Source organism: Sorex fumeus, unplaced genomic scaffold, assembly GCF_029834395.1.
Source record: "Sorex fumeus unplaced genomic scaffold, SorFum_2.1 ptg000035l, whole genome shotgun sequence".
NCBI classification, from domain to species: Eukaryota; Metazoa; Chordata; class Mammalia; order Eulipotyphla; family Soricidae; genus Sorex; species Sorex fumeus.
Window position 1 is genome coordinate 30,580,028 of NW_026606092.1, and position 14,830 is coordinate 30,594,857.

The 14,830-nt window shown below is 39.1% G+C and overlaps 1 protein-coding gene across 1 annotated transcript in view; it reads left to right on the forward strand.

The window, feature by feature from the left end:
- DARS1 (aspartyl-tRNA synthetase 1) overlaps window positions 1-14,830 on the forward strand; it is a 52,233-nt gene that overhangs the window by 11,672 nt on the left and 25,731 nt on the right. The window lies entirely within an intron of this gene.

Consider the following 14,830-nt stretch of genomic DNA (forward strand, 5'->3'; position numbering starts at 1 on the left):
GGGTTTGTTTTTCTTTGTTTTTTAACTAAAAATTGGTTTAAAAGTAAAGTCAAAGTTCCTCCGCAGCAAGTGTGGCTGGCTGACTGCCTATCTAGAAGCACATTGCTTTGTGTAGTTTGCAGAAGGCAGGATATAAAGATAACATAGTGTAGGGGTGGTTGTGCCTGCTCTGACCCTACAGTTATGGTAGTAATGGTGATAGAGCTAGTTTTGCTTGCGTCTTAATCAGGATTTTATTTCCATAATAATGATCAAAGAAGACTTTTCGAAAAGGGCAGTATATTAAAATTTACAAATTAGACGACTTCATACTTATAGTTGTTTTTAAATGTTCCTTGTTTGTTTTTATTTGGGGGGCCACACTCAGTGGTGCTCAGTGCTCATTCCTGATTCTTGGTTCAGACATCACTCTTGTTGGGATTTGGGATACCGTATGTGGTGCTAGGGATTGTGGAAGCCAGGTCAGCACGTGCAAAGCAGATGCCCAGCCCACTGTACTATTTCTCCATGTATAATTTGGGAGCGGGGGGGGGGGGGGGTTCTTTTGTTTGTTTTGGGCCACATCTGATGATACTTAAGGATTGCTTCTGTCTCTGTACTCGGGAATCACTCCTGGTAGGCTCCGGGAATCAGATGGGATACTGGGGGTTGAACCCGGTCAGCTGCATGCAAAGCAAGTACCCTAATTATTTTATTTTTTTATTTTTATTTAAAAAATTTTTTTTCTTTTACTTTTTGGGTCACACCCGGTGATGCACAGGGGCTACTCCTCATTCATGCACTCAGGAATTACTCCTGGCGGTGCTCAGGGGACCATATGGAATGCTGGAAATCCAACCCGGGTCGGCCGTGTGCAAGGCAGATGCCCTACCCGCTGTACTATCGCTCCAGCCCCTTTATTTATTTTTTCTTTAAAGTAATTCAAGCCCAATGGATATGTCAAAGGACTTAGTACATGCTTTGCATGCAGGAGGCTGGGTTCAAACCTCAGCACTACTGCATGGTCCCCCCTGGCACTGTCCGGAGTGGCCCCTAACTACCACAGGATGTGGCCAAAAAGTCAGGGGGGGAGATACAATATTCTAATTTAAATTTGGTTATTCCCTGACTGTCCCCATCCTTGGACATTGTTTAATTTATAATGAATGGCCAGCGAGTTTGAGCTCAGATATTTGTTTATCAAATTCACATTTATTGCGCAATACCTATACAGTAGGTTTTGTGGTGCTAGGGATTGCTCAGACCTGCACCATGGTTTACAAGTTCCACTGCCATTGTGGCCAGGGAGTAGCTGAAAGAAACGGAGCACTTGCCTTGAATATGAGGCCCTAAATTCTGTCCTTACACTTCCTACTCCCTACTCCCCCTCCTCAACTCTGGGACACAGCATCACCAAGAAGGGAGTGAGCCCCAGGGCTCCTTGAACATGGTTTGGGAAACCACTGATTTTGATGCTTGATAAACACACTGGTAGCAGTACTATTTGTAAGGATGTATGAATGTGAGCATATTTGTTATTTAGCCTTTTGAAGTCAATCACTATTCTGTGAAATGGAACAAAAGTAAACTTCTCCAGAAATGAACATTTTCTACACAGAGCAAGTGTCTTCTATAAAGATTACCCTGAAATCAAATAAATGCAAATTATATTTAATATACTGATAAGTACTGGGGAAAATGTGGAGTTCAAGTTAATAAACTTTCATTGTTTTGACTTTAATGTATTTTATCTTCAATTATTTCTGAAGACATGAAATGTATGTTGCTATGTCTGTATGGTTCTGTATAGAATATGCTTTACCATTGTTTCATTATAATCTCAGTGTTAGATTCTTAGAGAAATTAGTCAGTTTTTTAAAAAAAATTTACCCATAATACTCACTAAGAAATATGCGGCTGACAAGAGGGCTTTTAATCCATGTAACATGTTAAAGTGGTCCACAAGTAGTTATTTCTTTTTGGGGGGTTTTCTCAGAAATTCCTAAATGTGACTTAAGTAAAAGCGATTGACTATATCTGATGAACACCAAACTTGCTAGCTGAAAAAACTACTTGCATATAGTCTCTAAATAGAACTTAGCTCACTAATTGCATAGTTCATAATGCCTAGATATGAGAAGCTTTCATCTAAATAAGATAGTGTAGGGGTTATCTTTTACATAAGAAAAGAATTTAGATGACTTTGCCTAGATTTCATTAATTTTTATGTAGTTGGTGATGATGCTATTTTTTTAAGAACCACACCCAGCGATGCTCAGGGCATACTGCTGGTCCTGCACTTAAGGATCACTCCTGGTGGGCTCAGTGGACCTTGTGGGGTACTGGGGATTGAATTCAGGTCAGCTGTGGCCAAGATATATTTCATCATTTTTGACATGAAACCAAGATCTAGATCTAGATGTCATTTCAGGCTTAAGAATTAAATTGCATTGAGGTCTTTTCTTTTTAAAGCAAAGAATGTATAACTATTTTTAGTCGTTTAAAAATATGGACTTTATATAGTTAGTGATGTGTGGGAAAAGATGATTTTTATAATAGAACTTTTGGAAGTCATGAAGCCTTTGACTGGATGTATTCAAGTGAATGGTGCCAATTTTATACAATAGGCTTGTCATATGGTACTTAGGTTATAATTATTTAACTTTTGGCACTATTCCTGTTGAGGTATCCAGTCTGAGCATTAATTAATTTTTTTAAATTTATTTTTTGTTTTTTTGAGTCACACCCAGCAGTGTTCGGGGCTTACTTCTGGCTCTGCACTCGGGAATCATTTTTGGTGGTGCTCATGGGATCATATGGGATGCTGGAGATCGAACCCATGTCAGCTGCTTGCAAGGCTAATGGGCTCTCTGCTGTACTTTCACTCTGGCCTGATTAATAAATTATTAATAGCTTTTATTACTTGTGAAAAATGAAAATTGTCATGACGGATGACTAGTGGGAAAACGATGGATCTTTAAAAACGTTGTGATAAGTTGAAAAATTTTTAGGAGCATGATTGCATGATTCTAAGGGACCAGTAACTTGTCTTTTTTATGTGACTTTAAAACTCTTCCCAAGGTAGGTTAGAAATTTTGACCCTTCTTGGTAATAGGCACCTAAACCCTATATTCTTTCTAACAGAAAGCCAGTAGCATGATCTTATGACCAGAAGTAGCTCATGGGTCCTTTCAGTCTAGTTGGGAGAAACCCTCCTAAAATGAAGTAATAAATAGCTCAGATTATTGAAGAATAGATTATATCTCTATACTTTGAAGAACTTAAGTCTGACTCCTGAAACAATACGAATTAAAGGTAAAACCACTCCATACAATGATTATGCTGCTAACATTCTATCATTTTCTTGTGTGTAGAAAGATGGAAATACTCTTGAAGAACCTGTAACAAGGGTCCCGTGGTCTTTTTTTTAGATAAAGTTCATGGAAAAGAAACCTCTACCTCCACGCATAATCCATACTTTCATTGCTTATGAAATACTATTTTTTAATAATTAAGAAACTTAATCTACAGTTTAGAGGTCAGAGCAGTGGTACAGCAGGTAGGGCAATTGCCTTTCACACGCTTAACCAGGATTCCATCCCCATTATCCCATATGGTCCTGATCCCTGCCAGGAGTGATCCCTGAACACAGAGCCAAAAGTAAACTCTGAGCACTGTCTCAAACAACAAAGACAGTCTACAGTTAAAATTCAGTGTATTGACTATCCTTGCTTTATCTTGCCAAGATTTCATTGAGTACAATGCACTCCAGAAAAGGTTCAGTATAGTTCAGTATAGTAGTCACCAGCAGCTTCCCCGTCTGTATAGAGGGAAAATAGCAAGTTTGCTCCTAACAATAGTGTTATTAGCCAGTTAGTACCCTGGCATATGTTTAGTGCTCTGGATTGCCATATTTGTATCTTCTCATTTGATCCTCACTGCAGTGAGGTGTAGATTGTTTTGTTTGGAGTAGGGGTTTTGTCTGTTTCTTTTTTTCTTTTCACAATTGAGTTTTGACTAAGTTCTCTATGACTATAAGGCTAGCTCTCCTAGCCTGTGTGTCAGTCTGCCTCTCCCAGAAAGTAAAATTGTATTTTGTACAAAACCTACTACAGTATAGCTCACCTAGAATACAACCTTGATGTGATTGAAATACGTCAGTGATTGGGAAAGCAAAACCCATTGCATTCTTTTCTCAAGAGTATCTTTTTAAAAATGTGTTAATTTATTCTGGTATGTATCCTCAAGGAATAGATAGAGCTATTTTGTTTTTTGAGAAATAGTAGTGACTTTTAGATACTGTTCTTGAGTTACTGAGAACCTAAACTGGTGAAAGATAATTCTGGTGTGAAGAATATGGCTAATTTATAAAGTAGCACAAAAGATTTTTATGTTGAGTCATCGGTTGGTGCTATAAAGTTTTTTTCTAATCATTAGTAATACTGATGAATTTGTCAACATATTTATTGTGTGTCATTACCCCATTTGGGACCACACCTAATGTTGTGTAGGGGCTGCTTCCCACCCTGCTTGGGAGTGACTTCCGACAGTGCCACGCAGACCATGCAGTGCCTGGTTCTGGGTTGAACCCAGACTGCCTACACGCCAAGTGTGCTCTTAGCTTGTTGAGCTACCTCTCCACTCCCTCACCTCCATTATTTAAAGTATGCTTTAAAAATATAATAAAACACAGTGGAGGAAAAAGTAGTTTCATGATCGTAATTTTCAATTTAAAATATATAATTCTCAGGGCCAGAGTGATAGTACAGCGGTTAGGGCATTTGCCTTGCACGTGGCTCATCTGGGTTTGATCCTCAATACCCCATGCGGTCCCCTAAGCTCACCAGGAGTCGTCCCTGAGCACAGAGCCAGGAGTAAGCCCTGAGCAGTGTTGGGTGTGGCCCAGGAAACTTATAAATATGAAATCTAAACATCACTCTGTAAATACAATTAATTGCATGTACTATTGCTTAGTTTTTGCTTTTCATTCAAAATGATGGAGACATAGCATTGCCATACATGACACATCTTACCTTAATCTTTTGTTTTTTGGTATGTGGCAGGCTGGGTAGGGGTTAAGGGTTAATGGTTATACTCAGTACTCAGGGTTTACTCCTGGCAGGACTCAGGGTACCATATGGGGTGTCAGTAATGGAACCCAGGCTCACCACATGTAAAAGCAATTAATTTATTATTATCTCTCCAGCCCCATCTTACCTCTTTATCTTAACTATTCTTAACACTCACTGTTGTTAGAAGTCATACATGAAGTCACTCAACAAAACAGTTACCTGGTTTAGAGAACTGAAGTTGGAAAATCCTATCACCGGCTCAGGATTTAAAATGAGAATTAATCCTTTTCTAAGATCTGGATGCAGGAAAGAAAGAAAGGAGTTTGCTTAGATAACTAACTAACGCTATTACTCAGCATTAGGCTCTGCTCTACACTTGCATAGACTTAATGTTTTCCTTGAACTGCTCTTTTGTTATCAAGGGGAGATCTTGGGATTTTCCATTGTGGGTTGACTTTTTGTAGTATGGTACAAGTAGACTATCAGTTCTGCTCTGCTATAGGAAATTTCTGAAATAAAAGTCTCAGAGGTTTGTGAAAAGCCAGTTAATAGCACTACAGTCCAAAGCTTTATCATTGACTTAGAACCTACATATTTTAAAGTACAGTAGTTTTATATGTGTTAAATGATGGAGACGTTAAAAAATGATAAATAAATATTGCCTTTTATTTTTAAAAGGTTTACTTGTGGAAGTGGGTGTCAGAAGTATTATAGCTTGAAACCCATTTTAAAGTGTGAAGGAAGCTGTTGGACCACTAGATGTAGGTGACTGGAGCTTATAGCACAAACAGGGCTTGGGATGTGTGTCTCAAGTTCCTGCATCTACACTCAACCTGAGTTCAATGCCTATTATTCTTATATTTCTGACTGATGAAACCTGGCAAAGATGAGACAGAAAATTTTCCTTGAGTTCATAGTCATCCTTCCCCTATCAGTTGTGTTGGAATAAATGTGCCATTTTGGAAAGGTGTTATGGTGAAACTGACTATACTCATAAAGGAAAACATTTGTTCAGTCGATGAATACGTGTATTAGTCTTGGGGCCTGCTGGAGGAATAGTACAGTGGATCGGGCATTTGCCTTGCATGCAGCCGGCCCAGGTTCCGTCTCTGGCACTCCATGAGATTCCCGCGAGCCCACTGGGAGTGATCCCTGTACTCAGAGCCAGGAGTAAGCTCTGAGCACTGCCAGGCAAGGCCCCACAGCCTATCTATTTGCCAGGTATGGCCTCACAATTTAATCTTATCTATTTGCTTACTTCACATGTATATATGGCAGGTGGGGAGGGGGGGAGAAGTGGAAAAGGACTTCAAAGTTTCTATCCCTGAGGCATTGCAACCAAAAGTGTGTCAGTCACAATGAAAACTGTGCAATAGCCAGAAATACTTGTATGAGCTTCAGAGCCAGTTGTGTGATTGCAGGAACTACAGAAGCACTATTTCCCTTCGCTGTCTTTAGCAATACTTCATTTTACTGGTTGGCTGATAATTTGGGGGCCACACCGAGCAGTGGTCGGGACCATTATTTCATTTTAACTTCTCTCTCCTACTGGGATTTTTGCCCCTCAGAATGTCATTTTAAATTCCAGTAGTTATTCTTTTGCCATACTTTCCACTCTCCTACTTCTCTCGTGCCTCATAATCTGCTTGTGCAATCTTTTTTTACCAATTTCCTCATTTTCTCCTTGTCTTTTCTGTCCCTTTCAGATCTTACATAACCATAGTTCCATTCTTAGAACTATTCTCCCTGCACCCTTCTCTACTGTTTCCTGTCTCTTTGTTTCTCTTGCCCTACAAATAATAATGCCAAGGTTAAAGAGTATATTGTGTATTTGTGTCATAACAATTGATTTTTTTTAATTTCTCATCTGGGTTCATTAGAATATATTCTACTTTATAATGAAATTAGAGCTTTCTATACTGCCTCTATTTTCATTGTTCAACTGAATGCTTCAGGATTTCATTTCTCTTTATTCCTTAGTTTCTAATTATAATTAGAAAAGAAATATTTGGAAAACTTTACATGGCTTAATAATTATTATCCTATTATGATTAAAAATAGTACATGAAGACCAGCATCTAGAAAATTCTAATGGATTCTATGATTTAAACAAAGCAAAAATCCTTTAGCTTACTTTAGAAATTTGAGGACCAGTGAAGCATGTGGTAATTCAAATGAATATTTAGTAACACATTCACTTTGAGAAGCTAGCAGCTTAGTTAGTGAACCAACTACCCATTTTGCCAGAATCTTTGGTTTGGAAAATAGAATAGGAAAAAATAATATATGTCTATAAGAAAAAACCAGTTCTAATCCTCATAGAATTTTCACTCTCTCTTAGATCATTTATATGTGTAAATGCTTGCAATTATCTTCAGTACTAGGGGAATGCCTAAGTACTGTTTATTTATTCTCAAGGTGTTTCATTTTAAATAGTGCTACCCAGAGAGACCGGACATTTAAAACACGTAAACTCCTACATGACCAAGTGGGAGAAATAATGGTATTTATATGTTAATTCCATGAGGCCCAACACTGGACTGTATTCCCTCTGGCCATATACCAGGTGGAAAAAAGCAAGGACTTCACTATTAAAAATATCAGATCAGATAGTTCCAGCTGGGGTTTTCTAATCATTTAAAAGGCAAAATATTGAGGTCACTTTTAATATCTTAAGTAGATAACTGTCTTAGCATTTACTTAAGATATTAAATATGTTGTGCTTATGTTTATGTTGCAAACAAAATTCTATTGCCAATTTTAACTTGTGAATATTTTTCTTAAGAAGAAATTTGGAGTTTAATATTCAGAGCTGTTTTTCCCAAGTATCTTCCCTAAGAATATCAAATGAATCAATATACGAGTCCCAAAAGTTGACTCGCTAATTGGATTTAAGTGCCACATGACTCTTCAGCACATTATTTTAATCAATTTGTTGGAGAGATCAATTTTCTCATGGTTGAATGCAGATAAAAATGAAGCAACCAAATGGTTACGAAGGAAAATGGCCATTTCATTCCCTCGAGATCTTTAAGAACAGATTCTTAATTATGTATTTGAAATGGTTTGAGGTCTTTAAATGAAATCTTGTCTGGAAATCAGATTATGAGATACCTATTCAGACCTTTGTATTTGGACCATCATCTTATGTTGGTGTTTTTTTTTTAATACTTTATATGGACCATCATCTTAAGTTGGTGTTCTTTTTTTAATACTTTATAGCTTGTGTTTGAATTGAAGCTATACCATCATCCCTTTTTTTTAAAAGGGTTACATTTTAGTTTGTGCAATTTAAAATTAATAGAGTAGTCTGTGTTACTTATGATTGAGTCTTAGAGAAAAAATTTTTAAGGCAGCTCTGAAGACCTTTGTATATTGACTGTTATCAAGGATAGGCCTATTTAGATTGTTCTGTAGATGTGTATTTTATTTTCTTTTTCTTCATATTAGTCATTGTGGTTAAGTAATAACTACTAGCTGGTGAGTCACACATTTCTTCCTCATTTTTAATGAGTCACCTAGCTACGTACACATTTATTTTCTTTCCTAGATCTTTCACCTAAGAATAGGCATTTACTAGTTGATTGGGTAAAATAGCTGTTTGCTACATTAACATTTGCAACTATCAGATACCAAAATTTTACCCAGAAAAAGTCATTGATTTAGAAATCTTTTATTTAGCACCTTTTCTGGGCTAGGCATTCTGATAGGATTTGGTGTGTAGTGACATCTATCACATGAGAAATGAATTTGGGGAAAGGGTAACGTAGATTTAAGATTCTTGTATAGGCATGTTGCAGATATTCTGGTAAAAGTAGATGTATATATCTACAGGTGAGAGCCTCATGAGGATAAGTTAGTGAGTGTGTGTGTGTGTGTGTGTGTATATATTTATATATACATTCCATATATATATTAGATCATTATCCTCTTCGAATAGTTGTAGCTAGAGAGTTTATACATGCTTTTTATTGGATTAAGTTACTTGTCTATTGGAAGAGAAACTTCTTGGACTTCCAAGTTCCATATTTGTACTGAAAACTAGTATGAAGATGTGCTTTAAAATTAGGTCCTGGATTCAGTCCCAGGCACCACAGAAAGAGGATGAGGTGGGTTGTGTCTGAAATTCACAAATTCACAGTTTATATTAAAAAGTTTACCCTGGGGGCTGGAGCAATAGCACAGCGGGTAAGGCATTTGCCTTGCACGCGGCCGACCTGGGTTCCATTCCCAGCATTCCATATGGTTCCCTGAGCACCGCCAGGGGTAATTCCCGAGTGCAAAGCCAGGAGTCACCCCTGTGAATTGCCAGGTGTGGCCCCAAACAAAAAAAGAAAAAAGTTTACCCTGAATTCATATTTTTTTACACAAAGATTTTAATTAATTTCTATTGAGACCGGCAGAAGAAGTTAGATCAGTCAGTGCCACAGTAAAACGTAGGGGATTGGGAGCAGGGGAGGGGGGTGAGGAGGAGATGGTGCATGGGCAGGGGGAGTGGCACACTTGACAATGGAAAAAGTTTAGAAGTATTTTTCACACATTATGCTGTTACAGTTTTTTCTGATGGTAGGTCTTTTGTGAATATCTCTTACTATTCTGAGGCCTCCAAACAAAACAAAACAAAATTAAAATCAATTAAAATCACAATACTTTAAATATATATATATATTTTAATCAACTTTGGGGGAGCTAGAGTTATAGTACAGCAGATAGGGTGCTTGCTTTGTACGTTACTGGCCCAGGTTTTATCCCTGGTACCCCATATGGTCCCAAGCACTGCCAGGAATAATTCCTGAGTACAGAGCAAGTAACCCCTGAGTATCACTGGGTGTGTCCCAAAAGAAAACAAAACAAAAACTTTGGGAAGCCAATTGTTATTTGATGCAAAGTTTGGCCACTTCTAATAGTTCTGCCAGGCTTTTTTTTTTTTTTTAGTTTGTTGCTTCTTACATAATTTATTTAGAAATGAAAACATAATCAAGATTAATAGAACTACAGTTAGTAAAGTGTCTCTGAAATTATTATTAGCAGTGTGTAGCAAATTATGTGACCCACATGTTGTAAAGATGGAATGTTATTTTGGATAACTGAGTACTTCTTGTTTTTCCCCTAAATTGTATAGTTTATAATGTTGAATTATTATATGTTCTGTAATGTGTTTTTAATTTTTTGAGAGGCTAAGGTTAAGGTTCAGTGGTAGAGGACTGGCCTTTGCAGTGTGAAGTGCTGGATTTGAAGCTTAGCTAACCTGCCTTTCAAACACACGCATAAAACTGATATTTTTGTAAAATTACATTAAAGGGATGTTGCTTTTAAAAATAATTTTATTCTATAAAGATTAAGTTAGAAGTAAGCTATTAGACTGACAGTTGATGTCCTTAATGGATGACATGAGGTCTGTTGTATCTAGTAGCTAAGCATTTTTAATATCAAGACTATCCTAATTCATCTTATTTGAGGAGTGATTAATTATATGGAAAGTCAAAAGGATGGTTAGAAAATGAAAGAGGTATAAAACATAATGCACTGGTAGTGTATTTGGGGAGTGGTAATAATACAGCTGACTTAGCTCTTGAGAAGATGCGTTTCATTTACTTCATCCATTTCTCCTACAATAAAACCATTCCCAGGAGATCCTGTTTTCCACCATGATTTTTCCCCCCCCTTGCCATATCCTCTATAAAAACCCAAGTCTTCCAGCTTGGCATGTAGCTCAGTGGTAGAGGATGAACCTTGCATGTATAAAGTCTGGTTTCAATCTGTGGCACACACAGAAAGAAATTAAAAACCCGCTAGACTTTTAGTTACTTGTCAGACAAAATTTTTTCAAAATATAGGCATAGTAGCATATTAATTTCAAAATGTAAAATTAAAGCCCTAATCGGATCTCTTTATAATAAAAGAGTCAAGCCATAGTACATATTTTATCAAGTATTAAGCCAACTTAACATACAGTGTCAGTTGTTAAGCTCATATTAGACTTTTTCAAAGCAGAACCTTAATCCTTTTCCTTGCAGTAGATTATTCTGTTCTTCTCTTAGATTGACTCAAATATATCTACTAAGGTACATAAAACCTACATAAAGACTTTTCCTAGTTTTAGTATTACAACTTTTTAATTCTGATGTCTCTTTTCTTCTGAATTCATTCATGCCCCCAAATAAAAGGGATAGGTAGATAAAGGTGCAGAGATATTAGAGCTAACTACAAGGCTGGTAATATCTAAATGAGCTATTCCGTTATGAGCATGGCGCTGCTATCTATAGTAGGGCTACTGTGATCGGAAGGACAAAAAAATTTAACTCTAGTACCCTGTATGTCTATGATCATACCTTTTGAGATCAGTTCAATAGACCAATTTATGATAACAGAAGTTCTAGCTTAATACAATGGGTTGGGTTTTTAGAAGTTCTTTTGTGAAATTGTTCTATTTGAGAAACATTTTAAAATGACAGTTTGGGGGCTGGAGCAGTAGCACAGCAGGTGGGACATTTGCCTTGCACGCGGCCGACCCGGGTTCGATTCCCAGCATCCTATATGGTCCCCTGAGCATAGCCAGGGTAATTTCTGAGTGCAGAGCCAGGAGTAACCCCTGTGCATTGCTGAGTGACCCCAAAAAAGCAAAAAAAAATCTATTGTAGATGGTCAAGTATTTTAGCATGTTATACTACAGGCAAACTTGAGAAACAGATTTTACAAATTGTGAATTTGTAATTTTTTTTTGGTTTTTAAAGTGAAGATCACAACAAGGAAATTCGTCGTTTTCTTTTTATTTTCTTATTGCATATAAAAATTACATTTATGGGGCTGGAGAAAGAATACTGTGAGTAAGGTGTTTCCCTTGCACATGGTCGACCTAGGTTCAATCTCCAGCACCCAAAATGGTCCCCAAAACTCCACCAGGAGTGATCCCTGAGCACAGAGCCAGGAATAAGCCCCAATGACTGCCGGGTATGGTCCATAAACAAAAAAATTATATTTTAACATACTGTAGCCTGTTAATATACATTCGCATGTCTAAAATTGTGCATATCTTAATTTTAAAATATTTTATTACTAAGAAGATGCTAACCTTTAGTGTCTTATAATCTTTCTGGCTGGTGGAGCATCTTTCTTCTTTGTTGGTGGTTATTGATTGGGGTGGTTGTGTAATCACTGGGGTGGCTAAGAGAAGCCCCCTGCGGCTCTCCCTCTTGCTGCCCACATTCAGTGGACTCGGCCACTCCCCCTTGGGTCGGCCAATGCCATGGGCAGAAGAAGGAGAAAACGAGGCCGCCGGGTTGGTTGATGATCAGTTGCCGTTTATTCCGTTCTCCATTCACGCGCCTGTTCCAGTCTCGCTAAGCTCCCCATTCTAGCCTCACACTGCCCCTCTTTCCCGTCTCTCCCGCTCCACTCTCCACGCTGGCTCCCTCTCGCAGCCAGCCGCATCTCTCATCTCTCCACGCTCCTGCTCCAGCATTGTTCCCTACACTCTTCTCCCTCTGTCCCCCTTGCTAGTCTCTCCATGCTCCATCTTGCTGCCCTGGTCTCTCTTGTCTCTCGCCAACTCCCTCCAATAGAGGTAGCCACCACACCCCATCCAGCAGCACAATTAACATATGAAAGCCCTTCTTCCACTAAAAGGCAAAATACCATTTAGGGGTTGTTTCTCCTCTCCTTAGTCCAGTTGACATCTTAATTCTACTTCTTAATATTAGTTATTTTGTATGGACACAATAAAAGATACATTAAGCTTATAGGGTGGCTCTCCTGGGGACATCTCACCACAGACTCAGACTACAGTGCTCAGGCCAAATTAATCTTTCCTAACCCTAGCAGGGTCCTAATCCAGTTATTACTTTTTGGATCGTGACTGAATTGGTCCGTGACCATGCTCTTAACTTATAATTAAGTATTATGGCACTTTGGCCAGGCCCATTTCAATGCCAGGGTAGCTCAAAGCTTGCCCTAGGACCATCCAGTCCCTCATCGGGACCCTGCTTTGGGGGTGCTAGGAAATAAAGGTACTGAGGCTTCAGTCGAGAGAACAGATGCCCAGGGGTGATTATCATTCAGAGTCAGTTAACTCCCAAGTTACAAAAGCATAGCATTAACTGTCTTCCTGTGTCTATACAAAAAGGACATTGCCGTGAATTAACTATGCAAATGACTTCAGGAGAAGAGAAAAACAATGTTTACAAGTCAACAGAGCACTGAGAGAAGTTACAAGTAAACACAGAGGACTGGGAGCACTGTGATGGGAGTAACCCAGTAAACCTAAGTAAGCTCCCTGTGGCAAAGCTGAAAGGACAAATCAGTGTTATCCTACAGGTAGTGATTGTGAAGAATGTAGGCAATTTCTTGAAAGAAACAGACTGGAGAGATAGTACTGTGGGTAAAGTGCTTGCCTTCGTGAGCCAACCAGAGTTCTGTCCCTTGCATTCCATATAGTCTCTTGTGCACTGCCAAGAATAATTACTGAGTGCAGAGACAAGAGTAGCCCCTGAGCATCACCAGGTTTGCAGTCCCCCAAAAAGAAAAAGAAACTCTCTTTACTCATTTATAAGAAGCACTTTCTCATCCATTCACATATTACCATGAAATTGCAGCAATCCAGTGATGTTTTCAGGTTTAAGTCTCAGTCGGCCATACAATGATCAAACACCCATCCCTTCACCAGTGCATATTTTCCACCACCAAGAACCCCAGTATACCCCCCCCGCCACCCTCCTCCTGTCTGTGTGGCAGATTTCCACTTTCTCTCTACATTGATCACATTCAATATTACAAAAAAAGACCCACCGTTATTATTTGGAATTTTCCCCAACATTCAGACCTGCCAAAAAGACATCATTAGATAGTTTGTTTTCTGTTGCTGATTATGAAGAGCATTGATGTCGCGCAGCTGCTATTGCGGCCACATGAAAGTCTAGAGGGATTACTGCCCAAAGCTGCTGGGTTCTGAGATTGGTTTGTGTGCCTCTGGGATCACGGTCTTTCAGGAGCTGGAGGAGGCGCTCATGGGTGGCAACTCAGGGCCTTGTCGGGGCGGAGAGCAGGGCCGGTTCCACCCCCCATCCCATGAGGCCCTACATGCCTCGTCACTGCAATATCATACCTGGCTGTCCATTAGGCTCTAAAAGATGTTGGCCACCAGGCCGCTTCCACCAGGGGGAAAAGGCAGAGGGACAAACATCCTTCCCCTCCCAGGAAGGCAGTCTCCCCACCTTCTCCAGATGGAATTCCGGCGACCATGAGTTTCTACAAGCATGGCTCCAGTGTGTGGGCACTAGGACTATTCTTCCAGACCTTTCCTGATATGCAAAGTGAGCAATGGAAAGTTAATGATCTAGCATCTGTCCCTGGAGGCAGGCCTGAGTGGTGGTGGGGAAAGGTGAGCAAAATATAATGCCCAACAAAATGCATCGAGAGGGTTTTTTTTTTTTTTTTAAGTATTCTAGGAGCTGGGGCGATAGCACAGCCTTGCACGCGGCTGACCAGGTCCAGTTCCCAGCATCCCATATGGTCCCCTGAGAACTGCTAGGAATGATTCCTGAGTGCAGAGCCAGGAGTGACCCCTGAGCATCTCCAGGTGTGACCCAAAAAGCAAAAAAAAAAAAAAAAGTATTATAGTTTACAGTATTGACATTTATGGTTTTGGTGTACTGTTGCCACACTGTCAGTGCCCGTTACCCTTAATTTAAGTTCCTCCTAGTCCACTTCTTTTTCCTCCTATTCCCTCTGTCACTGCTTGGTAATCTCAGTTTGCAACACAAGGCCAAAGGTTTGTTGTCATT